This window comes from Idiotropiscis lumnitzeri, chromosome 9, assembly GCF_059441095.1.
Source record: "Idiotropiscis lumnitzeri isolate Australia: NSW breed Sydney's pygmy pipehorse chromosome 9, RoL_Ilum_1.0, whole genome shotgun sequence".
Classification (NCBI taxonomy): domain Eukaryota; kingdom Metazoa; phylum Chordata; class Actinopteri; order Syngnathiformes; family Syngnathidae; genus Idiotropiscis; species Idiotropiscis lumnitzeri.
Window position 1 is genome coordinate 20,601,028 of NC_142399.1, and position 25,977 is coordinate 20,627,004.

Below are 25,977 nucleotides of genomic sequence, written 5' to 3' on the forward strand. Positions count from 1 at the left end.
CGTCGTTCTCGCCCTCCAAGAGTGGCGCCACTGGCTGGAGGGCGCCGCTCACCCGTTCACCGTGTACACCGACCACAAGAACCTGGCATACATCCGATCCGTAAAGAGACTTAGCCCACGCCTGGCACGGTGGTCCCTGCTCCTCAGCCACTACGACTATGTCTTGACCTACCGCCCCGGCTCTCAGAACGCCAAGTCTGATGCCCTGTCCAGGGTCCACGATCCCGTGGAGGAGGAGCCCGAGCCAGACAGCGTCGTCCCGGATCACCGCCTGGTGGGAGCTCTGCGCTGGGAGATCGAGCAACGCATTCTGCGGGTACAGGCGGAGGAAGGCGAACCGTCCGAGTGCCCAGCTGGTCGGCTGTTCGTTCCGGACCGTTTCCGCACGGAGGTGCTAAAGTGGGGGCATTCCTCCAGGGTGGCTTGTCATCCCGGAATTCGTCGCACCCTCGGTCTCGTCGCCCAACGCTTCTGGTGGCCCGACTTGCGAAAGGATGTCCAAGATTACGTCAAGGCCTGCTCCTCCTGTGCGACGAACAAGGCGTCGCACCAGCCGCCGGCGGGGCTACTTCACCCACTGCCCGTTCCGGCCCGACCGTGGTCACACATAGCCTTGGACTTTGTGACCGGTCTGCCCACGTCAAAGGGCAACTCGGTCATCCTCACAATCGTTGATCGTTTTTCTAAGTCTGCTCACTTTGTGGCCCTGCCCAAGCTACCATCGGCTCTTGAGACCGCTAAACTGCTCGTGTCACATGTTTTCAGGCTCCATGGGATTCCTGCCGACCTAGTGTCGGACCGAGGCCCACAATTCGGCTCCCGGGTATGGAGGCTCTTCTGCCGAGCACTGGGGGCCACGTCAAGCCTGTCCTCCGGATACCACCCCCAGTCGAACGGCCAGTCCGAAAGGGCCAATCAAGACCTGGAAGCCACCCTACGGTGCGTATGCGGCGACCGCCCGTCATCATGGTCTGACCATCTGTCCTGGGTGGAATACGCCCACAACACGCTGGTATCATCTGCCACGGGACAGTCGCCCTTCATGGCGGCCTACGGCTACCAGCCGCCGCTTTTTCCATCCCAGGAGGGGATGGTTGAGGTACCCTCCGTCCAGCAGCACCTCAAGCGCGCCCACCACGTATGGCGGGAGGCCCGAGCGGCCTTGTCCCGTACCGCCGAACGCAACCGGCAGATCGCCGATCGCCGCCGCCGACCGGCTCCGACCTACCACCCAGGCGACAAGGTATGGCTCTCAACGCGCTTCCTCAAGCTTGCAGGCACCTCACGCAAGCTGGGCCCACGCTTCCTGGGGCCCTTCGAGGTCGAGGCCATCGTCAACCCGGTGGCGATCAAGCTCAAGCTCCCCGCAACCATGAAAGTCCACCCTGTCTTCCATGTGTCCCTCATCAAACCCGTCTCCTCATCCCCACTGCTTCCGCCACCCGCCCTCCCTCCGCCGCCGAGGATCATCGATGGAGATCCGGTGTACACGGTGCGGGAAATTCTGGACTCCAGGCGCAGGGGCAGGGGTGTGCAGTACCTGGTCGACTGGGAGGGTTACGGACCGGAAGAGCGCCAATGGGTCCCCCGCTCCTGGATTATGGACCACACGCTCATTAATGACTTCCACAATAGTCACCCGGGCAAGCCCGGTAGTCCGCCAGGAGGCGTCCGTTAAGGGGGGGGTACTGTCATGATCCTTGTTTTGTCATGCCACGTGTCTTTTGTTTTGTTTTCCCAGCTGACCTGTGGGCGTGGCCCCCGGCATTCTTGTCATGCCATGTGCTCACGGCCGGAGAGTCACGCCCACCGGCAGCTCAGCTGTGCCTTGTCAAGCCTTGATTACCCGGTCTATTTATGCCTCCGACGCTGACTCCTCAGCGTCGGATTATTCCTTCTCAATGCTCACGACCACGTTCCACGTCTGTGTAGTTCGCTCATTGTATTCTTGATCTGTTAGTGTTATGACCTTCGCCTCGTTCCTCGATTACGCTCTCTGCTTGTCGGATTCCTTTGCTCGATCTCTTTTTGTTACTTTCATCTTACCTTGCATGTGCAAGCGCTTTTTGTTCTCGTTACTGTTATGTCCCTGGAGTGGCTTTTCCCTCCAGCGCTTTCTGTTAATTCTTGTCGGCTTCGCCTCCGTAGTTTGCTTAATTTGATTCTGACAATAAACCTATTGTCAACTACCTTGTCTCCCGTGTCCGCGTTTAAGGAGTTCCATCCTCGCTGCTTTTCCGGCCACGGCTGGAAAAGCAGCCAGACTTTACACAAACACTTGCAAACCCAAAAGCATGCAATTTAGTGACTGCTAAACATGTTTTGAGATATCTAAAAGGTACCATGGATTACGAATTAATATACAAGAAAAATGATGAAGATTTAAACCTGGTGGCGTTCAGTGACTCTGATTGGGCATCATCTGTAGAAGACAGACGTAGCACTACGGGCTACTGCTTCAGCATGACAAAACAAGGCCCTGCAATCTCATGGAAGTCGAAGAAGCAGCCTATAGTGGCTCTTTCAACTTGTGAAGCTGAATACATTGCTTTGGCAACCACTACACAAGAAAGCATGTATTTAATTCAGTTGTTAAATGGTATGGATCATACAACATACAGTTGCACCAGGATTTATGGAGACAATCAAGGGGCCATTGCTTTGACCAAAAACCCAGTGAATAGACAGAGATCTAAACACATTGATGTTAGGTTTCACTTCATCCGTGAAGCACTTCAAAATGGAAAAATAGACATTGCATACTGTCCGTCAGAAAACATGATTGCAGACATATTAACAAAAGCAGCATCTAGGATTAGGATTGAAAAATTTAAAACTTGGTTCTTTGGAAATTAAAGGTCATTGTTTTGAGCTGATGAGAGCAAGGGAGGGTGTTGAATTATATTCTCTCATGGTATTCTTTAGTTTAAGTAATGATATATTTAATTATATGTCATTATGTAAATTTGGGTATGTGTGTATTTTGTTGAATGTCACATATATTTTCGTGACTGTCGTAAATCTCGCGTGGTTTACGTGATGACGTTTTACGTTTGTTAAAAATTACTTTTATGGATGTTGGCTGTGGGAAGACATGTTGTGTCGAGTGACTGAAAAATAAACAGCAAGATGGAAACATCCTAAACTTGTCGTGGTGTTGTGTTGGTGCGGTGAGCCGAAAGGAAATATGGAATACGAAGCTGCAAACGCAACACCACACACAAGTCTCCTGACACGCATTTGTAAATCAGCACACGCATTTGCGAGTAGTCCGCGGCAGGACTGTAGCAAACGTCACCTGTAAGAACACAGCCAATCAAAAGGTCCCGTTTTTACAGGTCGCCCATCTACGGATTTTTGTCCGCATTTAACCATGTGTATGTGCCAACAAACCATTGTACACGTTTGCTGATATTTGTCATATATCTGTGACTTCAATCATGCATTGTAGATTGTTCTTACACATTTGTGACTGTGGTTATAGTTTCAGATTCTTGTTACGTATTTTTGGATTGAAGTATTTGCCACAATAAAGACCACATGTATAAAATGCAAAATTTTGAAAGGAATTGTCGCTTACGGCCATACTACCCTGAGAACGCCCGATCTCGTCCGATCTCGGAAACTAAGCAGGGTCGGGCCTGGTTAGTACTTGGATGGGAGACCGCCTGGGAATACCAGGTGCTGTAAGCTTTTGCACCGCAAAAATAAATAAATAAAAAAAACTTTGACAAATGTAAGCAAGTATGCGAGCTGCTTTTTCATAAATTTCCACATATTCGCCTGACAGGCTGAGAGCACAAAATGCCAACATTCAGCGTCCCCTGCCTTTGGGTGTTGCTACAGTCTCGCCGTGGACGACTCGCAAATGCGTGTGGCAATTTGCAAATGCGGGTCTGGAGACTTGAGTGTGGCTCCGGAGCTCCACATTAAGACCAAAAGGGGACTCTCGTAGTCTACAGGTGGAGCACACAGATGACCCGATGCAGTCCGGTTGGGTTGGTGCAGTGAGTGTTTACTAAATAAAAAGTTAATGAATCAATTTTAAAAAATGGCGTTTACTGAATGCAATAAAGGGAAGTATAGTTAATGTGGCAATTAGCAGGTTAGAGAAGCTTCATTCATTTTTTTTAGCTTCACTGGTTATATCATTTGTTTTTATTTTATTAGTTCCACTCTATTCTTCCATTTATTCCAATTTAATTTAAATAATGTCAAATAAATGGCACATGACCATGGGTGGATCGGAGTGAACGCCACCCCTTGTTATTGGTGTATATATTGGTGGTACGGGGCTGGTATAATATTAGTGCCCCCATGTGGTCCGAACGTGTAGCTACGGAGCCACACACAAGTCTCCTGACACGCATTTGTAAATCAGCACACGCATTTGCGAGTAGTCCGCGGCAGGACTGTAGCAAACGTCACCTGTAAGAACACAGCCAATCAAAAGGTCCCGTTTTTACAGGTCGCCCATCTACGGATTTTTGTCCGCATTTAACCATGTGTATGTGCCAACAAACCATTGTACACATTTGCTGATATTTGTCATATATCTGTGACTTCAATCATGCATTGTAGATTGTTGTTACACATTTGTGACTGTGGTTATAGTTTCAGATTCTTGTTACGGATTTTTGGATTGATTTGCCACAATAAAGACCACATATATAAAATGCAAAAGTTTGAAAGGAATTGTCGCTTACGGCCATACTACCCTGAGAACGCCCAGGTGTGGTTGGTTGAGTGATTGCAGGTGTGCCTGATTGTCACTCTGCGTGAGTGTGCAGAGGTGACAGTCAGAGCTCTATGCTCCTGGCTTATGTCTTTTTTTGTGGCAAATCTTGGTTAATCTTTTCTGAATTTTTGGGAGTTTTTGTTTAGCTTTTTTTTTCTCCTCCCAGCCTCCGTGCTGTGGAGGGGGGTTTCTTTTGTTTCTTCTCCCCATCCCCCCCCTTCTTTCTCCCAGATCCAGGTTCAATGGACTCATTCGGACAAACCATGGAGCAGTCATTGAATCGAGTGCCTGATGGCATGCTGGCGGCGACCAAGAGACAAGGTTTGAACAGCGATGGAATGGTGAGCAATGTTGTGACTGAGAGCATAATTTTTGATAAAGACCTCACGGTATTTCTGGACATAGACAATGGTGATGAGATCACTCCTTTATGGTTAATTAGGGGAATTAAGGAAGTGTGTGGGCAGATTAAGGCCTGTCGGAGGATTTCCTCTGACAAATTTGAAATAACAGTTAGCTCTATTCAAGCGAAGAAGAAGCTACTTGATGGCTTCCGGATGGGCGCGGCGCGGATACATGTTCGAGAGATAACAACCGACGAAATGGTCGTATCCTTTCTACACCTGCCGGCATATATTGAAGACTCCGAAATATATGATAAACTTCAGTCCTGGGGCGTATCGGCGACCTCCAATGTACGGAGGAAAATGTGGCCGGGCACCGATGTAGCTGACGGGACCCGCTTTGTTAAAGTAAGATTTACTGACACTGTAAAATCTTTACCATATTCTGCTCGCTTCATCACTGCCTCAGGGCCTGAATATTTCAGGGTGATCCATGATCGACAGGTCAAAGTGTGTAGAGGTTGCCTGTCCCCGGAACATGTGTACAGGGATTGTCCGGAATTCTTGTGCCGGAAATGTGGCAAGCAGGGGCATTATGCCAGAGAATGTAATGAGACTCACCTTCGTCGTTGTGGTGTGTGCAGACAATACCCTGTCCTTTGTGTTTGTGGCGAGGATATTTCTGTGGCCGCACCGATAGAAATGGAAGACAGTCCCACTATCGCAAAGCCGGTTGTCCGCCTGCCAGAAACAAACCTTTCAAAAGCTCACCTGTTTGAGAATAGTGAGATGAGCTCTGATACAGTGCTGTGTGGGACAAGGGTGCCTGTAGTGGAGGGAGTTATAGGTCAAAATCCTAGCTCTCCTCACGAACGAGGCGGGGGGGTGCGCATCGCCCTACCCCTGATCCCATGTCGACCGGGGCCGAACCTTTGAAGGGGGTGAGTGTTGGGCAGATTCCACTCTCTGCCCCTGAGAGGGGGGGGACAACTATGGAAAGTTGTATCCCTAGGCCGGGGAAGAAACAACATCCAGAAAGGATCAGCAGTATCAATTTTTCCCTGCCGACCTCCCTAAATGCCTCGTGCACCGGCGATACGGGAGAGAGCGAGATATCTGCGGTGGGGAGGAATGTTGGTCAGCCTGAAGGCTCATCATTGCCCCAAATGATGCCGCAATGCCACATGGCAGAAGCCCCCTTACCGGTCGACAAGTGTCATGACAGTTGTAAATTGTCTGATGACAAAATGGAACACAGCACAGCGGAACCCAAAAAGAGGCAATCTGAAGGCTTGAGAAAAGGAAGATCGAAGAAGTCTAAGTGATAAGCCTCTTCCCCTCCTATCTTTAAAATGACTGTTCTCCTTGTGTCAGCTAATGCCTGCGGGCTGCGGAGCAACCTCAAAATTGACAACATTTTACATAACACAAAGTGGGATGTTCTTTGTCTGCAGGAGACCTGGTGGAGCCAAGAGCATGTTGACAAGATTCGTCGCATGGTACGTGGCTCTGTACATGTAGCCCTCGGCTCCCCCAGGTCTTGTGGCGTAGCAATCCTGTCTAGGACCTGTGCACTGGGCCACCCCAACCTGGTGCATGCTGATCCGGGGGGCAGATTTATAGTGGTAGACTTTAATGGCTCATTGCCTCTCCGACTCATCAACCTCCATGCACCAAACCTGGAGCTAAAAAGACGAGACTTTTTCTTACATGTGTTTTCTTTTGTCAACAATAGAACAATCATGACTGGCGACTTCAATGTCGCCCTGAGTAAATTGGACATTAGTGTCAACAACACCTACAAAAATGATGTCAGCAGAAATTGTCTACTGAACTTGATCAACAACAACAATATGTTAGAAATCTGGAGAACCCTAAACCTCAGGGGGAGGGCTTTCTCGCGCAAACAAATAGTACTGGGCACGCTTAAACAATCGCGCATTGACTTGTGCTTAGCGTCTGCTTCCCTTGCGCAGAGACTGGACAATCCCAAGTACACATGGTCTGGACAGAGTGATCACGCGCTACTGTCGTTTGATCTATGTCTATACAAAAGCAGGCGGACCGGTGGTCTCTGGGTCTTCAATAATTCGCTTCTAGAAGATGAGAGCTTTATTTCAAAAGTAAACTATTTTCTTGATGGGATAAAGGAGGAGTCTAAGTATGTAGACAGGATCACAGACTGGTGGGAAAGTGTCAAACTACGTTTAAAAAAATTGTCAATTAATCATTGTAGAGCTAAGTCTTGGGAGGAAAAATTAGAGGAGAACACTGTGAGAGACCAATTGCTGAAAATAACTCTATCTGCGGCGATAACACGTGGGCCTGTGGACCCGTTATTTTTCTCGCTGCAACATAAACTCGAGCTGCTTGAAGCAAAGAAGTGTAGAGGGGCAGCCCTGAGGGCCAAAGCTCAAAATGCTGTAGAGGGCGAGCGATCAACAGCGTACTTTTTGGGACTGGAAAAAAATAAACAAGGAAAAGCATATATAAATTGTGGTCTCACAAATCTCACGCGATGGTCACGGACATTGATGACATTTTAGAAGAGGTCGAATTTTTCTATACTGATCTCTTCAAATTCCGACAACCGTTGACAGATCATGCCACAGAGGCCATAGCCGCCTTAAACCGTGTACTGAGTGTGGACGATAAAGACATGTGCGACAACTCAATGTCCGAATTCGAAATCACAAAGGCAATCCAAGATCTAAATAATAAAAAAAGCCCAGGTTGCGATGGTCTAACGGCTGAGTTCTTTAAGGCTTTTATGAAAAAGCTGTCACCTATCTTGCTCAATTTGTTTCATCACATGGAAAAAAAAGATCTGGTCCCTTCATCATTTTGCGAAGGTACCGTTACGTTAATACACAAGAAAGGTGCGTCTGAACAATTGAGCAACTATAGACCGATTAGTCTTTTGAACACTGACTATAAAATCTTAGCCAAAGTTTTAGCAGCTCGTCTCAAAAAAGTAATAGGTACCATCATCTCCGAAACGCAGTCATATAGCATTCCGACAAGGGATATTTCAGACACTATTTTAAGTATAAAGTATTTAACTAAACACATGGCTGCCTCGTGCGGAATTCATGTCAGCCTCGATTTCGAAAAAGCCTTTGATAGGGTGGAGCACTCTTTTTTATGGAAGGTGCTTGACAAATTTGGATTTGGGTCTTCCTTTACCAATTGGATAAAACGTCTGTATGCAAACGCAGCCAGTAAAATCAAAGTGAACGGACTACTGACAGGACCTGTTAAATTGGGAAGGTCAGTGAGACAGGGGTGCCCCCTGTCCTCACTACTCTTTAGCCTTGTTGTAGAACCACTTGCGGCCCTCCTCAAACAAAATAACAGCATAAAAGGCATTTGGACACCAAGTGGACGCGAAGTTAAGATTCTACAGTATGCGGACGATACAAACCTGTTTGTCAGAGACGTGGAGAGTCTAAGTGTAGCTCTCAACGAGCTCAACATTTTCTGCCAAGCCTCGGGTGCAAAAGTCAATTTAGATAATTCCACCATGGCCGTTTTAGGTACCACCAGCGCTGTGCCAAAGACCTGGGGTTTTAAAGAGGCCACACTCAGCCAAAAAATCCTTGGTGTTTGGATTGGGGAGAACACTTCTCGTTGTGATGAACAGCAATGGGAAACAGTTTTACCACAAGTGAAATCCACTTTAGATATGGGGAAATTCAGGAATTTAACTCTGAAAGGGAAAATATTGGTCATCAATAACCTGTGTATTTCAAAATTAATTCACTCACTGACTGTCACTCACATGTCCGCGAATGTTTTAAATAGATTAAATTTAACTTTTAATTATTTCATGTGGAAGAGGGAAAGAGGTTTCATTGGGCACTATACCTTGATCGGTGATGTCCAAGCAGGTGGCTTAAATTTGACAGACATTGGCACAAAAAAGGCTGCACTACGCTTGAAGCTGCTCAGAAAGTTTTTAAATCCTGCCTTCTCAGCTCCCTGGAAGGATTTTCTTCTGCCAATTTTAGAGGGTCTAGGCCGCTACGGCGTCTTCAATCTCTGCCAGATGTTGCCTCGCACGAAGTTCCCCCCTCTGGACCCCTTCGAAAAAGAAATCTTAGAGGCGTGGTGGGCATTGCGGCCATGGGTTAGGACAGAGCCAATGTCACTCCATCAACTGCAGAACATTCCACTTAGGTTCAATCCCGATCTCCTGGGCGGTGAGCCAGGGAGTGGGGAAAGGATGTTAAGTGGGGTTTTAGAAAGTGCACACATCAGAACAATGGGTGATTTATTAGACCAGAAAGGGAATTTTAACATTGAACGCATTCGCACCTTGTTTCGCTTCCACAAAGTTCCCTTTCGAAGGGCCACTGTGTTGCGCTCAGTGGGAAAAATCAGAGACTCCGTGCATTGCCACTGGGGGCACCTTCTGGGGCGGATGTCACAGAGTGAAGACACCACCACAAAGTCAGATTTAAATTATGTGCTGACCTTTGGGGCTCGGCCGACTAGACTGGCAGAGTGCACAACAAAACTACTCTATCATGTGTTGCTAACCAAAATACTGAAAAAGCCAACAGCAGAAAACGCGTGGCGTCAGGCATACCCCACCCTGGCTCCCTCGTCCATCTGGGCTGACATGTTTAACTGGTGTACTCCACCCAAGGTAAGTAACACTGATTTTAAAATAAGACACAGGATAATCTTTCCATGTACAACGCTGCATGCTTTTCTACCAAGTGCCTATAACAGGACATGTCCAGTGTGCGGAGAGGAACCGGAGGATTTTCACCATCTCATTCTCCAATGCCGAGTCGTGCGACATTTCAGATCCAGACTAGAAGATCTCATTGCCAGGAGGCTGGGGGTGAAACTCCCCTCGCCGGTAGTCGGTGGTGGCGGTGACCAGAATTCCTGGCTTCTCCTGTTCGGTATCATCCCTTCACCATGGAAAGGCCTAAATGTCAAAGCCCTCAAGCTGCTCTTGGCCATAGCACGTCATTCCATCGTCATCACAAGAAACATCCACCTGCATGAAAAAAGGAAAGGCGATCACTGGTCCATCTTCAAATCGTTGGTCATCTCCCATCTCACCCATCTTCAGGAACATCGACCCCAACGTTTTCAAGACGACTTGGCAGTAAACAACGGACTAGTAACTTTCTCTGCTGACAACAGTCTGGACTTTCATTTTTAAAATGCATCCTTGGTTACGACTGTCTATCGTTGGACATCCCTACTGATGTTTGTTCACGAATGTTTGGATCTTGAGTCAAACCTCTATTTGTACAGATGTTTTTATTACAATAATAAAAAAAAAAAAAAAAAAAAAAAAAAAGAACGCCCGATCTCGTCCGATCTCGGAAGCTAAGCAGGGTCGGGCCTGGTTAGTACTTGGATGGGAGACCGCCTGGGAATACCAGGTGCTGTAAGCTTTTGCACCGCAAAAAAAAAAATAAATAAAAAAAAACTTTGACAAATGTAAGCAAATATGCGAGCTCCTTTTTTATAAATTTCCACATTCGCCTGACAGGCTGAGAGCACAAAATGCCAACATTCAGCGTCCCCTGCCTTTGGGTGTTGCTACAGTCTCGCCGTGGACGACTCGCAAATGCGTGTGGCAATTTGCAAATGCGGGTCTGGAGACTTGAGTGTGGCTCCGGAGCCACACATTAAGACCAAAAGGGGACTCTCGTAGTCTACAGGTGGAGCAGACAGATGACCTGATGCAGTCCGGTTGGGTTGGTGCAGTGAGTGTTTACTAAATAAAAAGTTAATGATTCAATTTTAAAAAAATGTGTTTACTGAATGCAATAGAGGGAAGTTTAGTTAATGTGGCAATTAGCAGGTGTGGAGAAGCTTCATTCATTTTTTTTTGCTTCACTGGTTATATCTTTGGTACTTCTTTTATTAGTTCCACTTTATTCTTCCATTTATTCCAATTTAATTTAAATAATGTCAAATAAATGGTACATGACCATGGGTTGATCGGAGTGAACGCCACCCCTTGTTATTGGTGTATATATTGGTGGTACGGGGCTGGTATAATATTAGTGCCCCCATGTGGTCCGAACGTGTAGCTACGGAGCCACACACAAGTCTCCTGACACGCATTTGCAAATCAGCACACGCATTTGCGAGTCGTCCGCGGCAGGACTGTAGCAAACGTCACCTGTAAGAACACAGCCAATCAAATGGTCCCGTTTTCGCCCATCTACGGATTTTTGTCCGCATTTAACCATGTGTATGTGCCAACAAACCATTGTACACATTTGCTGATATTTGTCATATATCTGTGACTTCAATCATGCATTGTAGATTGTTGTTACACATTTGTGACTGTGGTTATAGTTTCAGATTCTTGTTACGTATTTTTGGATTGAAGTATTTGCCACAATAAAGACCACATGTATAAAATGCAAAATTTTGAAAGGAATTGTTGCTTACGGCCATACTACCCTGAGAACCCCCGATCTCGTCCGATCTCGGAAGCTAAGCAGGGTCGTGCCTGGTTAGTACTTGGATGGGAGACCGCCTGGGAATACCAGGTGCTGTAAGCTTTTGCACCGCAAAAAAAATAAAATAAAAAAAACTTTGACAAATGTAAGCACGTATGCGAGCTGCTTTTTTATAAATTTCCACATATTCGCCTGACAGGCTGAGAGCACAAAATGCCAACATTCAGCGTCCCCTGCCTTTGGGTGTTGCTACAGTCTCGCCGTGGACGACTCGCAAATGCGTGTGGCAATTTGCAAATGCGGGTCTGGAGACTTGAGTGTGGCTCCGGAGCTCCACATTAAGACCAAAAGGGGACTCTCGTAGTCTACAGGTGGAGCAGACAGATGACCCGATGCAGTCCGGTTGGGTTGGTGCAGTGAGTGTTTACTAAATAAAAAGTTAATGAATCAATTTAAAAAAATGGTGTTTACTGAATGCAATAAAGGGAAGTTTAGTTAATGTGGCAATTAGGAGGTTAGAGAAGATTCATTCTTTTTTTTTTTAGCTTCACTGGTTATATCATTTGTTTTTAATTTATTAGTTCCACTTTATTCTTCCATTTATTCCAATTTAATTTATATAATGTCAAATAAATGGTACATGACCATGGGTGGATCGGAGTGAACGCCACCCCTTGTTATTGGTGTATGTATTGGTGGTACGGGGCTTTTATAATATTAGTGCCCCCATGTGGTCCGAACGTGTAGCTACGGAGCCACACACAAGTCTCCTGACACGCATTTGTAAATCAGCACACGCATTTGCGAGTAGTCCGCGGCAGGACTGTAGCAAACGTCACCTGTAAGAACACAGCCAATCAAAAGGTCCCGTTTTTACAGGTCGCCCATCTACGGATTTTTGTCCGCATTTAACCATGTGTATGTGCAAACAAACCATTGTAGACATTTGCTGATATTTGTCATATATCTGTGACTTCAATCATGCATTGTAGATTGTTGTTACACATTTGTGACTGTGGTTATAGTTTCAGATTCTTGTTACGTATTTTTGGATTGAAGTATTTGCCACAATAAAGACCACATGTATAAAATGCAAAATTTTGAAAGGAATTGTCGCTTACGGCCATACTACCCTGAGAACGACCGATCTCGTCCGATCTCGGAAGCTAAGCAGGGTCGGGCCTGGTTAGTACTTGGATGGGAGACCACCTGGGAATACCAGGTGCTGTGAGCATTTGCACCGCAAAAAATAAAAAATAAAAAAAACTTTGACAAATGTAAGCAAGTATGCGAGCTGCTTTTTTATAAATTTCCACATATTCGCCTGACAGGCTGAGAGCACAAAATGCCAACATTCAGCGTCCCCTGCCTTTGGGTGTTGCTACAGTCTCGCCGTGGACGACTCGCAAATGCGTGTGGCAATTTGCAAATGCGTGTCTGGAGACTTGAGTGTGGCTCCGGAGCTCCACATTAAGACCAAAAGGGGACTCTCGTAGTCTACAGGTGTAGCAGACAGATGACCCGATGCAGTCCGGTTGGGTTGGTGCAGTGAGTGTTTACTAAATAAAAAGTTAATGAATCAATTTTAAAAAATGGTGTTTACTGAATGCAATAAAGGGAAGTTTAGTTAATGTGGCAATTAGCAGGTTAGAGAAGCTTCATTCATTTTTTTTTAGCTTCACTGCTTATATCATTTGTTTTTATTTTATTAGTTCCACTTTATTCTTCCATTTATTCCAATTTAATTTAAATAATGTCAAATAAATGGTACATGACCATGGGTGGATCGGAGTGAACGCCACCCCTTGTTATTGGTGTATATATTGGTGGTACGGGGCTGGTATAATATTAGTGCCCCCATGTGGTCCGAACGTGTAGCTACGGAGCCACTCACAAGTCTCCTGACACGCATTTGTAAATCAGCACACGCATTTGCGAGTAGTCCGCGGCAGGACTGTAGCAAACGTCACCTGTAAGAACACAGCCAATCAAAAGGTCCCGTTTTTACAGGTCGCCCATCTACGGATTTTTGTCCGCATTTAACCATGTGTATGTGCAAACAAACCATTGTAGACATTTGCTGATATTTGTCATATATCTGTGACTTCAATCATGCATTGTAGATTGTTGTTACACATTTGTGACTGTGGTTATAGTTTCAGATTCTTGTTACGTATTTTTGGATTGAAGTATTTGCCACAATAAAGACCACATGTACAAAATGCAAAATTTTTAAAGGAATTGTCGCTTACGGCCATACTACCCTGAGAACGCCCGATCTTGTCCGATCTCGGAAGCTAAACAGGGTCGGCCTGTTTAGTACTCGGATGGGAGACCGCCTGGGAATACCAGGTGCTGTAAGCTTTTGCACCGCAAAAAAAAAATAAAGAAGAAAACTTTGACAAATGTAAGCAAGTATGCGAGCTGCTTTTTTATAAATTTCCACATATTCGCCTGACAGGCTGAGAGCACAAATTGCCAACATTCAGCGTCCCCTGCCTTTGGGTGTTGCTACAGTCTCGCCGTGGACGACTCGCAAATGCGTGTGGCAATTTGCAAATGCGTGTCTGGAGACTTGACTGTGGCTCCGGAGCCACACATTAAGACCAAAAGGGTACCCTCGGAGTCTACAGGTGTAGCAGACATATGACCCGATGCAGTCCGGTTGGGTTGGTGCAGTGAGTGTTTACGAAATAAAAAGTTAATGAATCAATTTAAAAAAATGGCGTTTACTGAATGCAAGAAAGGGAAGTAGAGTTAATGTGGCAATTAGCAGGTGTGGAGAAGCTTCATTCATTTTTTTTAGCTTCACTGGTTATATCATTGGTTCTTATTTTATTAGTTCCACTTTATTCTTCCATTTATTCCAATTTAATTTAAATAATGTCAAATAAATGGTACAAGACCATGGGTGGATTGGCAAGTATGCGAGCGTTTTTTTTAGAAATTTCCACATATTCGCCTGACAGGCTGATAGCACAAAATGCCAACATTCAGCGTCCCCTGCCTTTGGGTGTTGCTACAGTCTCGCCGTGGACGACTCGCAAATGCGTGTGGCAATTTGCAAATGCGTGTCTGGAGACATGAGTGTGGCTCCGGAGCTCCACATTAAGACCAAAAGGGGACTCTCGTAGTCTACAGGTGGAGCAGACAGATGACCCGATGCAGTCCGGTTGGGTTGGTGCAGTGAGTGTTTACTAAATAAAAAGGTAATGAATCAATTTAAAAAAATTGTGTTTACTGAATGCATTAAAGGGAAGTATAGTTAATGTGGCAATTAGCAGGTGTGGAGAAGCTTCATTCATTTTTTTTTAGCTTCACTGGTTATATCTTTGGTTCTTCTTTTATTAGTTCCACTTTATTCTTCCATTTATTCCAATTTAATTTAAATAATGTCAAATAAATGGTACATGACCATGGGTTGATCGGAGTGAACGCCACCCCTTGTTATTGGTGTATATATTGGTGGTACGGGGCTCGTATAATATTAGTGCCCCCATGTGGTCCGAACGTGTAGCTACGGAGCCACACACAAGTCTCCTGACACGCATTTGCAAATCAGCACACGCATTTGCGAGTCGTCCGCGGCAGGACTGTAGCAAACGTCACCTGTAAGAACACAGCCAATCAAAAGGTCCCGTTTTTACAGGTCGCCCATCTACGGATTTTTGTCCGCATTTAACCACGTGTATGTGCCAACAAACCATTGTACACATTTGCTGATATTTGTCATATATCTGTGACTTCAATCATGCATTGTAGATTGTTGTTACACATTTGTGACTGTGGTTATAGTTTCAGATTCTTGTTACGTATTTTTGGATTGATTTGCCACAATAAAGACCACATGTATAAAATGCAAAATTTTGAAAGGAATTGTCGTTTACGGCCATACTACCCTGAGAACGCCCGATCTCGTCTGATCTCGGAAGCTATGCAGGGTCGGGCCTGGTTAGTATTTGGATGGGAGACCGCCTGGGAATACCAGGTGCTGTAAGCTATTGCACCGCAAAAAAAAAAAAAAATAAAAAAAACTTTGACAAATGTAAGCAAGTATGCGAGCTGCTTTTTTATAAATTTCCACATATTCGCCTGACAGGCTGAGAGCTGTGAGAGTATGTAAATAGTTTGTGTATTTTTAATCATGTTTTTTATACACTATTTGTAACAATGATAATTACACACACACTCACAGACACGCACATCATTGCTTCAGCACACATGCGCACACCCACACGCTTGTTTGGGTTTCACTTTCCATAGGTTTCGTTTTTCTCTGAATAAAGTCCAGAGGGATGGGCGAAGAAGTCAGTGAGAGTACGGGAGATTGAACTGGCAAGACGCCTACTTCACCTCCTGGCTTCTCCTCCCATCGCGATGGAGAAAAGACAAAACCTTCCCTGGTTATTCCTCTGGTTCTCTGCATTTAATTCAGTCTAATGAAGGTATCAGGACCTTTTTAAACCTGAAGAATGTCACCTCTCTGTCTGGGAAGGAGCCTGAGCTGGTGTGCGAGGCAGGGAAATTCTGACTAGATATAGTCGGGCTCACCTCCACACACAGCTTAGGCTCTGGTACCAGTCCTCTTGAGAGGGGTTGGACACTCTTCCACTCTGGAGTTGCCCAAGGTGAGAGACGCCGAGCAGGTGTGGGCATACTTATTGCCCCCCGGCTTGGCGCCTGTACACTGGGGTTCACCTCGGTAGACGAGAGGGTAGCCTCCCTCCGCCTCAAGGTGGGGGAACGGGTGCTGACTGTTGTTTGTGCTTATGCCCCAAACAGCAGTTCAGAGTACCCACCCTTTTTGGAGTCTTTGGAGGGTGTGCTGGAGAGCGTTCCCCCTGGAGACTCCCTCGTCCTGCTGGGGGACTTCAATGCTCACGTGGGTAACGACAATGAGACCTGGAAGGGCGTGATTGGGAGGAATGGCCCCCCCAATCTGAACCCGAGTGGTGTTCTGTTACTAGACTTCTGTGCTCGTCATGGATTGTCGATAACGAACACCATGTTCAAGTATTAGGGTGTCCATATGTGCACTTGGCACCAGGACACCCTAGGCCGCAGTTCAATGATCGACTTTGTAGTCGTGTCATCGGATTTGCGGCCGCATGTTTTGGACACTCGAGTGAAGAGAGGGGCGGAGCTGTCAACTGATCACCACCTGGTGGTGAGTTGACTCCGATGGTGGGGGAAGATGCCGGTCCAACCCGGCAGACCCAAGCGTATTGTGAGGGTCTGCTGGGAACGCTTGGCAGAATGCCCTGTCAGAAAGAGTTTCAACTCCCACCTCCGGCAGAACTTCGCCCACGTACCGGGGGAGGCAGCGGACATTCAGTCTGAGAGGACCATGTTTCGTGCCTCCATTGTTGAGGCAGCCGATCGAAGCTGTGGACGCAAGGTTGTCGGTGCCTCTCGTGGCGGCAACCCCCGAACCCGCTGGTGGACACCGGCGGTAAGGGATGCTGTCAGGCTGAAGAAAGAGTTCTATCGGGCCTTTCTGGCCTGTGGGACTCCGGAGGCAGCTGACAGGTACCGACTGGCCAAGCGGAATACGGCTTCGGTGGTTGCCGAAGCAAAAACTCGGGCGTGGGAGGAGTTCGGTGAGGCCATGGAAAACGACTTCCAGACGGCTTCGAAGAAATTCTGGTCCACCATCCGTCGTCTCAGGAGAGGGAAGCAGTGCACCATCAACACTATTTATAGTGGAGATGGGGTGCTGCTGACCTCGACTCGGGACGTTGTGAGTCGGTGGAGAGAATACTTCGAAGACCTCCTCAATTCTACCGACACGCCTTCCATTGAGGAAGCAGAGCCTGAGGACTCCGTGGTGGACTCATCTATCTCAGGGGCTGAAGTAACCGAGGTGGTTAACAAGCTCCTCGGTGGCAAGGCCCCGGGGGTGGATGAGATCCGCCCGGAGTTCCTTAGGGCTCTGGATGTTGTGGGGCTGTCATGGTTGACACGCCTCTACAACATTGCGTGGACATCGGGGCCAGTGCCTCTGGATTGGCAGACCGGGGTTGTGGTCCCCCTTTTTAAGAAGGGGGACCGGAGGGTGTGTTCCAATTATAGAGGAATCACACTCCTCAGCCTCCCTGGTAAGGTCTACTCAGGGGTACAGGAGAGGAGGGTCCCCTCGGGAGGTTGAATCTCAGATCCAAGAGGAGCAGTGTGGTTTTCGTCCTGGCCGTGGAACAGTGGACCAGCTCTACACTCTCTACAGCGTCCTTGAGGGTGCATGGGAGTTCGTCCAACCAGTCTACATGTGTTTTGTGGACTTGGAGAAGGCGTTCGACCGTGTCCCACGGGGAGTTCTGTGGAGCGTGCTCCGGGAGTACGGGGTACGGAGCCCCTTGATACGGGCAGTTGGGTCCCTATACCACCGATGTCAGAGTTTGGTCCGCATTGCTGGCAATAAGTCGAATTCGTTTCCAGTGAGGGTTGGACTCCGCCAATGCTGCCCTTTGTCGCCGATTCTGTTCATAACTTTTATGGACAGAATTTCTAGGCGCAGTCGAGGTGATGAGGGGATCCGGTTTGGTGACCACAGTATTTCATCTCTGCTTTTCGCAGATGATGTGGTACTGTTGGCTTCCTCAGGCCGTGATCTCCAACTCTCACTGGAGCGGTTCGCAGCCGAGTGTGAAGCGGTTGGGATGAAGATGAGCACCTCTGAATCCGAGACCATGGTTCTCAGTCGGAAAAGGGTGGAGTGCCCTCTCCAGGTCGGGGAGGAAATCCTGCCCCAAGTGGAGGAGTTTAAGTATCTTGGGGTCTTGTTTACGAGTGAGGGGAGGACGGAGCGAGAGATCGACAGGCGGATCGGTGCAGCCTCCGCTGTGATGAGGACGCTGTATCGGTCTGTCGTGGTGAAGAGTGAGCTGAGCCAAAAGGCGAAGCTCTCGATTTACCGGTCGATCTACATTCCTACCCTCACCTATGGTCACGAGCTGTGGGTCGCGACCGAAAGAACAAGATCTTGGGTACAAGCGGCCGAAATTAGTTTCCTCCGCAGGGTGTCTGGGCTCTCCCTTAGAGAGAGGGTGAGAAGTTCGAACATCCGGGAGGGACTCAGTGTCGATCCGCTGTTCCTCCACGTAGAGAGGAGCCAGATGAGGTGGCTCGGGCATCTCTTTAGGATGCCTCCTGGACGCCTTCCTGGAGAGGTGTTCCGGGCATGTCCCACCGGCAGGAGGCCCAGAGGACGACCTAGGACACGCTGGAGAGACTACGTCTCCCAGCTGGCCTGGGAACGCCTCGGCATCCCTCCGGCAGACCTGAAAGATGTGGCTGGGGAGCGGGAAGTCTGGGCTTCCCTGCTGAAGCTGCTGCCTCCGCGACCCGACCCCGGATAAGCGGAGGATATTGGATGGATGGGTGGATGATTTAATTGGCTTTAGACAATTAAAAATCCCAGAGATACCTCAACATATCCTAAACAACAGGGTGAAACAACCTTCCCACAATATAACCAACTAAGAAAATGCAACGATTCGATGAGGATGGGATTCGAACCCATGGGTGTAGAACACAATGGATTAGCAGTCCATCACCTTAACTACTCGGCCACCTTATCAGTTATTGGGTTTTTCCAAAGGACTGAAAAGTGTCTCTAAATTCAGAAGGCTTAGTAACCAAGATGAAGTTGGATATTTTTGTAAGTGTAGAAAGGTAGTATTGGGTTAAACTCTGTTTACTTGGACCAGGACTGTGTTTAGACTTTGGTTCCCTTTCAATTTAAAGACTGATTCTAATTTCTCAAAACCTTGCATGTTTCAAGAGAACCCTCCACATCCCCTGAGGGACGGGTTTGATTGAACACATGGACTGAAAAGTAGCTCCCAGTCCAGATGGTGGCTGAGCATAATGACGATGCGGAAGTTGAAGTTTTTTGGTAGTCAAGAAATGCAACATTTCTGTCATATTCGGTTTGGGAGAGCAGGACTGCGCTTAGACGTTGATTCTTTAAATATTTAGATACTGATTTAATTGAGCTGTCACCTTATCATGGTGGAGGGGTTTGCGTGTCCCAATGATCCTAGGAGCTAAGTTGTCGGGGGCTTTTTTGCCCCTGGTAGGGTCACCCTTGGCAAACAGGTCCTAGGTGAGGGTCCAGACAAAGCATGGCTCACAAGAACCCCAATGATGACCACAATACATGGACCACGATTTCCCTTGCCCGGACGCGGGTCACCGGGGCCCCCCTCTGGAGCCAGGCCTGAAGGTGGGGCTCATTGGCGAGCGCCTGGTGGCCGGGCCTGCACCCATGGGGCTCAGCCAGAAGAGGCAACGTGGGTTCCCCCTCACATGGGCTCACCACCTGTGGGAGGGGCCAAAGGGGTTCGGTGCAATGCAAGTCGGGCAGAGGCAAGAGGCAGGGACCTTGGCGCTCTGATCCCCGGCTACAGAAACTAGCTCTTGGGACATGGAATGTAACCTCTCTGTCTGGGAAGGAGCCTAAGCTGGTGTGCGAGGCAGGGAAATTCTGACTAGATATAGTCGGGCTCACCTCCACACACAGCTTAGGCTCTGGTACCAGTCCTCTTGAGAGGGGTTGGACACTCTTCCACTCTGGAGTTGCCCAAGGTGAGAGAAGCCGAGCAGGTGTGGGCATACTTATTGCCCCCCGGCTTGGCGCCTGTACACTGGGGTTCACCTCGGTAGACGAGAGGGTAGCGTCCCTCCGCCTCAACGTGGGGGGACGGGTGCTGACTGTTGTTTGTGCTTATGCCCCAAACAGCAGTTCAGAGTACCCACCTTTTTTGGAGTCTTTGGAGGGTGTGCTGGAGAGCGTTCCCCCTGGAGACTCCCTCGTCCTGCTGGGGGACTTCAATGCTCACGTGGGTAACGACAATGAGACCTGGAAGGGCGTGATTGGGAGGAATGGCCCCCCCAATCTGAACCCGAGTGGTGTTCTGTTACTAGACTTCTGTGCTCGTCATGGATTGTCGATAACGAACACCATGTTCAAGCATTAGGGTGTCCATATGTGCACTTGGCACCAGGACACCCTAGGCCGCAGTTCGTTGATCGACTTTGTAGTCGTGTCATCGGATTTGCGGCCGCATGTTTTGGACACTCGGGTGAAGAGAGGGGCGGAGCTGTCAACTGATCACCACCTGGTGGTGAGTTGGCTCCGATGGTGGGGGAAGATGCCGGTCCGACCCGGCAGACCCAAGCGTATTGTGAGGGTCTGCTGGGAACGCTTGGCAGAATCCCCTGTCAGAAAGAGTTTCAACTCCCACCTCCGGCAGAACTTCGCCCACGTACCGGGGGAGGCAGCGGAAATTCAGTCTGAGAGGACCACGTTTCGTGCCTCCATTGTTGAGGCAGCCGATCGAAGCTGTGGACGCAAGGTTGTCGGGGCCTGTCGTGGCGGCACCCCCCGAACCCGCTGGTGGACACCGGCGGTAAGGGATGCTGTCAGGCTGAAGAAAGAGTCCTATCGGGCCTTTCTGGCCTGTGGGACTCCGGAGGCAGCTGACAGGTACCGACTGGCCAAGCAGAATACGGCTTCGGTGGTTGCCGAAGCAAAAACTCGGGCGTGGGAGGAGTTCGGTGAGGCCATGGAAAACGACTTCCAGACGGCTTCGAAGAAATTCTGGTCCACCATCCGTCGTCTCAGGAGAGGGAAGCAGTGCACCATCAACACTATTTATAGTGGAGATGGGGTGCTGCTGACCTCGACTCGGGACGTTGTGAGTCGGTGGGGAGAATACTTCGAAGACCTCCTCAATTCTACCGACACGCCTTCCATTGAGGAAGCAGAGCCTGAGGACTCCGTGGTGGACTCATCTATCTCAGGGGCTGAAGTAACCGAGGTGGTTAACAAGCTCCTCGGTGGCAAGGCCCCGGGGGTGGATGAGATCCGCCCGGAGTTCCTTAGGGCTCTGGATGTTGTGGGGCTGTCATGGTTGACACACCTCTACAACATTGCGTGGACATCGGGGACAGTGCCTCTGGATTGGCAGACCGGGGTGGTGGTCCCCCTTTTTAAGAAGGTGGACCGGAGGGTGTGTTCCAATTATAGAGGAATCACACTCCTCAGCCTCCCTGGTAAGGTCTACTCAGGGGTACAGGAGAGGAGGGTCCGTCGGGGAGGTTGAATCTTAGATCCAAGAGGAGCAGTGTGGTTTTCGTCCTGGCCGTGGAACAGTGGACCAGCTCTACACTCTCTACAGCGTCCTTGAGGGTGCATGGGAGTTCGTCCAACCAGTCTACATGTGTTTTGTGGACTTGGAGAAGGCGTTCGACCGTGTCCCACGGGGAGTTCTGTGGAGCGTGCTCCGGGAGTACGGGGTACCGAGCCCCTTGATACGGGCAGTTGGGTCCCTGTACCACGGATGTCAGAGTTTGGTCCGCATTGCTGGCAATAAGTCGGATTCGTTTCCAGTGAGGGTTGGACTCCGCCAATGCTGCCCTTTGTCGCCGATTCTGTTCATAACTTTTATGGACAGAATTTCTAGGCGCAGTCGAGGCGATGAGGGGATCCGGTTTGGCGACAACAGTATTTCATCTCTGCTTTTTGCAGATGATGTGGTACTGTTGGCTTCCTCAGGCCGTGATCTCCAACTCTCACTGGAGCGGTTCGCAGCCGAGTGTGAAGCGGTTGGGATGAAGATGAGCACCTCTGAATCTGAGACCATGGTTCTCAGTCGGAAACGGGTGGAGTGCCCTCTCCAGGTCGGGGAGGAGATCCTGCCCCAAGTGGAGGAGTTTAAGTATGTCGGGGTCTTGTTTACGAGTGAGGGGAGGACGGAGCGAGAGATCGACAGGCGGATCGGTGCAGCCTCCGCTGTGATGCGGACGCTGTATCTGTCTGTCGTGGTGAAGAGTGAGCTGAGCCAAAAGGCGAAGCTCTCGATTTACCGGTCGATCTACGTTCCTACCCTCACCTATGGTCACGAGCTGTGGGTCGCGACCGAAAGAACAAGATCTCGGATACAAGCGGCCCAAATGAGTTTCCTCCGCAGGGTGTCTGGGCTCTCCCTTAGAGATAGGGTGAGAAGCTCGGCCATCCGGGAGGGACTCAGTGTCGAGCCGCTGTTCCTCCACGTAGAGAGGAGCCAGATGAGGTGGCTCGAACATCTCTTAAGGATGCCTCCTGGACGCCTCCCTGGGGAGGTGTTCCGGGCATGTCCCACCGGCAGGAGGCCCAGAGGACGACCCAGGACACGCTGGAGAGACTACGTCTTCCCAGCTGGCCTGGGAACGCCTCGGCATCCATCCGGCAGAGCTGGAAGATGTGGCTGGGGAGCGGGAAGTCTGGGCTTCCCTGCTGAAGCTGCTGCCTCCGCGACCCGACACGGGATAAGCTGCGGATAATGGATGGATGGGTGGATGATTTAATTGGATTTAGACAATTAAAAATCCCAGAGATACCTCAACATATCCTAAACAACAGGGTGAAACAACCTTCCCACAATATAACCAACTAAGAAAATGCAGTGATTCGATGAGGATGGGATTCGAACCCATGGGTGTAGAACACAATGGATTAGCAGTCCATCACCTTAACCACTCGGCCACCTCATCAGTTCATGGGGTTTTCCAAAGGACTGAAAAGTGTCTCTAAATTCAGAAGGCTTAGTAACCAAGATGAAGTTGGATATTTTTGTAAGTGTAGAAAGGTAGTATTAGGTTCAACTCCGTTTACTTGGACCAGGACTGTGTTTAGACTTTGGTTCCCTTTCAATTTAAAGACTGACTCTAATTTCTCAAAACCTTGCATGTTTCAAGAGAACCCTCCACATCCCCTGAGGGACGGGTTTGATTGAACACATGGACTGAAAAGTAGCTCCCAGTCCAGATGGTGGCTGAGCATAATGACGATGCGGAAGTTTACGTTTTTTGGAAGTCAAGAAATGCAACATTTCTGTCATATTCGGTTTGGGAGAGCAGGACTGCGCTTAGACGTTGATTCTTTTAATATTTAGATACTGATTTAATTGAGCTGTCACCTTATCATGGTGGAGGGGTTTGCGTGTCCCAATGATCCTAGGAGCTAAGTTGTCGGGGGCTTTTTTGCCCCTGGTAGGGTCACCCTTGGCAAACAGGTCCTAGGTGAGGGTCCAGACAAAGCATGGCTCACAAGAACCCCAATGATGACCACAATATATGGACCACGATTTCCCTTGCCCGGACGGGGGTCACCGGGGCCCCCCTCTGGAGCCAGGCCTGGAGGTGGGGCTCATTGGCGAGCGCCTGGTGGCCGGGCCTGCACCCATGGGGCTCAGCCAGAAGAGGCAACGTGGGTTCCACCTCACATGGGCTCACCACCTGTGGGAGGGGCCAAAGGGGTTCGGTGCAATGCAAGTCGGGCAGCGGCAAGAGGCAGGGACCTTGGCGCTCTGATCCCTGGCTACAGAAACTAGCTCTTGGGACATGGAATGTGTGAGAGTATGTAAATAGTTTGTGTATTTTTAATCATGTTTTTTATACACTATTTGTAACAATGATAATTACACACACACTCACAGACACGCACATCATTGCTTCAGCACACATGCGCACACCCACACGCTTGTTTGGGTTTCACTTTCCATAGGTTTCGTTTTTCTTTGAATAAAGTCCAGAGGGATGGGCGAAGAAGCCAGTGAGAGTGCGGGAGATTGAACTGGCAAGACGCCTATTTCACCTCCTGGCTTCTCCTCCCATCCGCGATGGAGAAAAGACAAAACCTTCCCTGGTTATTCCTCTGGTTCTCTGCATTTAATTCAGTCTAATGAAGGCGTCAGGACCTTTTTAAACCTGACATTTATTGGTGCCGAAACCCGGGAGCCACACCCGGACGGACGAACGTCGCTGGATATTTCGGGGGCCAACGAATCTGACGTCAGCGCTTCACCATTTGAAAGCGGGCCTCTGAGCTCCGGCGCGGCCGTCCGCCCGGATGTCGGTTCCCTGTCGGACCAGGCGGATCCGGAGGAAGCCAGGTATTGTTTTTCAAATTATTTTGTGCCACCATTTTCAAATTTAAAATATTAACACAATTCGTAAGGGGTGATATATGTGAGTAAGGAAGCGCGCGCCGGCCGTTTTGCAGTAGTTCGGTCGAAAAGAAAAGAAACTGGATCGTGCTCGTCTAAGGAATTATAGAAAAATAATTAGGCCATAACTCATCGCGCTGAAGGGAAGCTGGACTTCTCGGGAGGCTGGATCTCCCCTACGGAGAGCACGGTTGCATCGAATTAACGGTTTTGCGGTCCTTATAAGACCCGATCGCGTTATTCAAGGAGTTACAAATAGTATTAGGCCGTAACTCGTTTAAACAGTGTTAAACATCTCAACTGAACATTACGGATAGCGCGGTAGAGAAAAAAAAAAGAACGTCCTGCGGTACGTCTAAACCACGATCGTGTTGTTTAGGGAGATACAAAAAGAAGAAATTAGGTTGTAACTCGTTCAAACCGACATCACGGTAGCATCGATTAAAAGTTCCTCGGTGTCAATAAATAGAGAAATTATCGACGACTTAGAGGTCTACTCACAATTTCACATTTAAAATTTAGGGAATAATAAGGCATTATTTTTGGTGGTTTTTATTATTTTTATTTGAATTTCTTTATAGCTACGCAGCTGTGTGTGTGTGTGTGTATGAGGACAAAGGCTGAGGAAAAGAAAAAAAAAGGTGGGGGTTGAGTCAGTGAGAAAGAGCAGAGAATGAAAGTAAGCTGAAGAGAAAAAAAAAAAAAAACCCGTACACACAACACCAGATGTGGAATGATCATTTTGCTGTATGCAAAGCGAGTGAATGGTGTGATTGGGGATTACAAATATCATTTGGTATTTTATCCCGTATAATGCAATAAGGGTTATAAACAGGAATAGTATTTGAGGATGACAGAGAGGGTTGTTGAAGAAGGTAAAGAAGGGGGGGTTGCAACTGCCCCCTGCATCCTGAATTACCCCCCACCACCCACATTATCAGGTAACGCCACATAGAATGAGAACTAGATCAGACAGAACTGCATCGATAAGACAAAAACCCCCAATAAAAGATAGATAAACCAAAAAAGCGCTCACCTCAATGTGTTGCGTGTATAAGTGGCAGTGTGCATTTGTGGCAGAGGCTGCATTGGCCCTATAGGGCTGCACACACATAATTATGAGCGATATTAGTTGAATTAAAGGACTTATTATGGGCAAAAGATAAAGATGGATTGTGTTGCTGTTATTACTAACATGTTATTCTTGTTTGAATTTGTTCAGTGTTGAGAACTGTGTGTGTCGTTTTGTGGGCCCGTGTATATGTCTGTGTGTCTGTCTGAGTGTCTGTCTGTGTGTCTAAATGTCTACTTATGAGTGACGAGATCTTATTGAGAAAAATAATTCCCAAATTTACAAAAGAAATTAATAAAGAAGATGATTTGAGGAGATAAATTCATTTAAATTTGAAATTAAATAAAATAACTTATACAACGGGATAGGCTTAAAAGAAAAGAGAGAAATA

General features: G+C 48.2%; 6 non-coding genes and 1 pseudogene across 6 annotated transcripts; 5 read left to right on the plus strand and 2 right to left on the minus strand.

Annotated features, from left to right (window-relative positions):
- The first annotated feature begins 3,574 nt into the window (after window positions 1-3,574).
- Window positions 3,575-3,693, plus strand: LOC148331171 (5S ribosomal RNA). Its single transcript, XR_015845436.1, has one exon. It is a non-coding gene; the product is annotated as a 5S ribosomal RNA (ribosomal RNA).
- A 7,815-nt stretch (window positions 3,694-11,508) lies between these two features.
- Window positions 11,509-11,627, plus strand: LOC148331172 (5S ribosomal RNA). Its single transcript, XR_015845479.1, has one exon. It is a non-coding gene; the product is annotated as a 5S ribosomal RNA (ribosomal RNA).
- A 1,013-nt stretch (window positions 11,628-12,640) lies between these two features.
- On the plus strand, window positions 12,641-12,759 carry LOC148331173 (5S ribosomal RNA). The gene has a single exon (XR_015845481.1). It is a non-coding gene; the product is annotated as a 5S ribosomal RNA (ribosomal RNA).
- A 1,012-nt stretch (window positions 12,760-13,771) lies between these two features.
- LOC148331174 (5S ribosomal RNA) lies at window positions 13,772-13,889 on the plus strand (annotated as a pseudogene).
- Window positions 13,890-15,406: 1,517 nt separating this feature from the next.
- Window positions 15,407-15,525, plus strand: LOC148331175 (5S ribosomal RNA). The gene has a single exon (XR_015845504.1). It is a non-coding gene; the product is annotated as a 5S ribosomal RNA (ribosomal RNA).
- Window positions 15,526-19,019: 3,494 nt separating this feature from the next.
- Window positions 19,020-19,101, minus strand: trnas-gcu (transfer RNA serine (anticodon GCU)). The gene has a single exon. It is a non-coding gene; the product is annotated as a tRNA-Ser (tRNA).
- Window positions 19,102-22,978: 3,877 nt separating this feature from the next.
- Window positions 22,979-23,060, minus strand: trnas-gcu (transfer RNA serine (anticodon GCU)). The gene has a single exon. It is a non-coding gene; the product is annotated as a tRNA-Ser (tRNA).
- Between the last annotated feature and the right edge of the window lie 2,917 nt (window positions 23,061-25,977).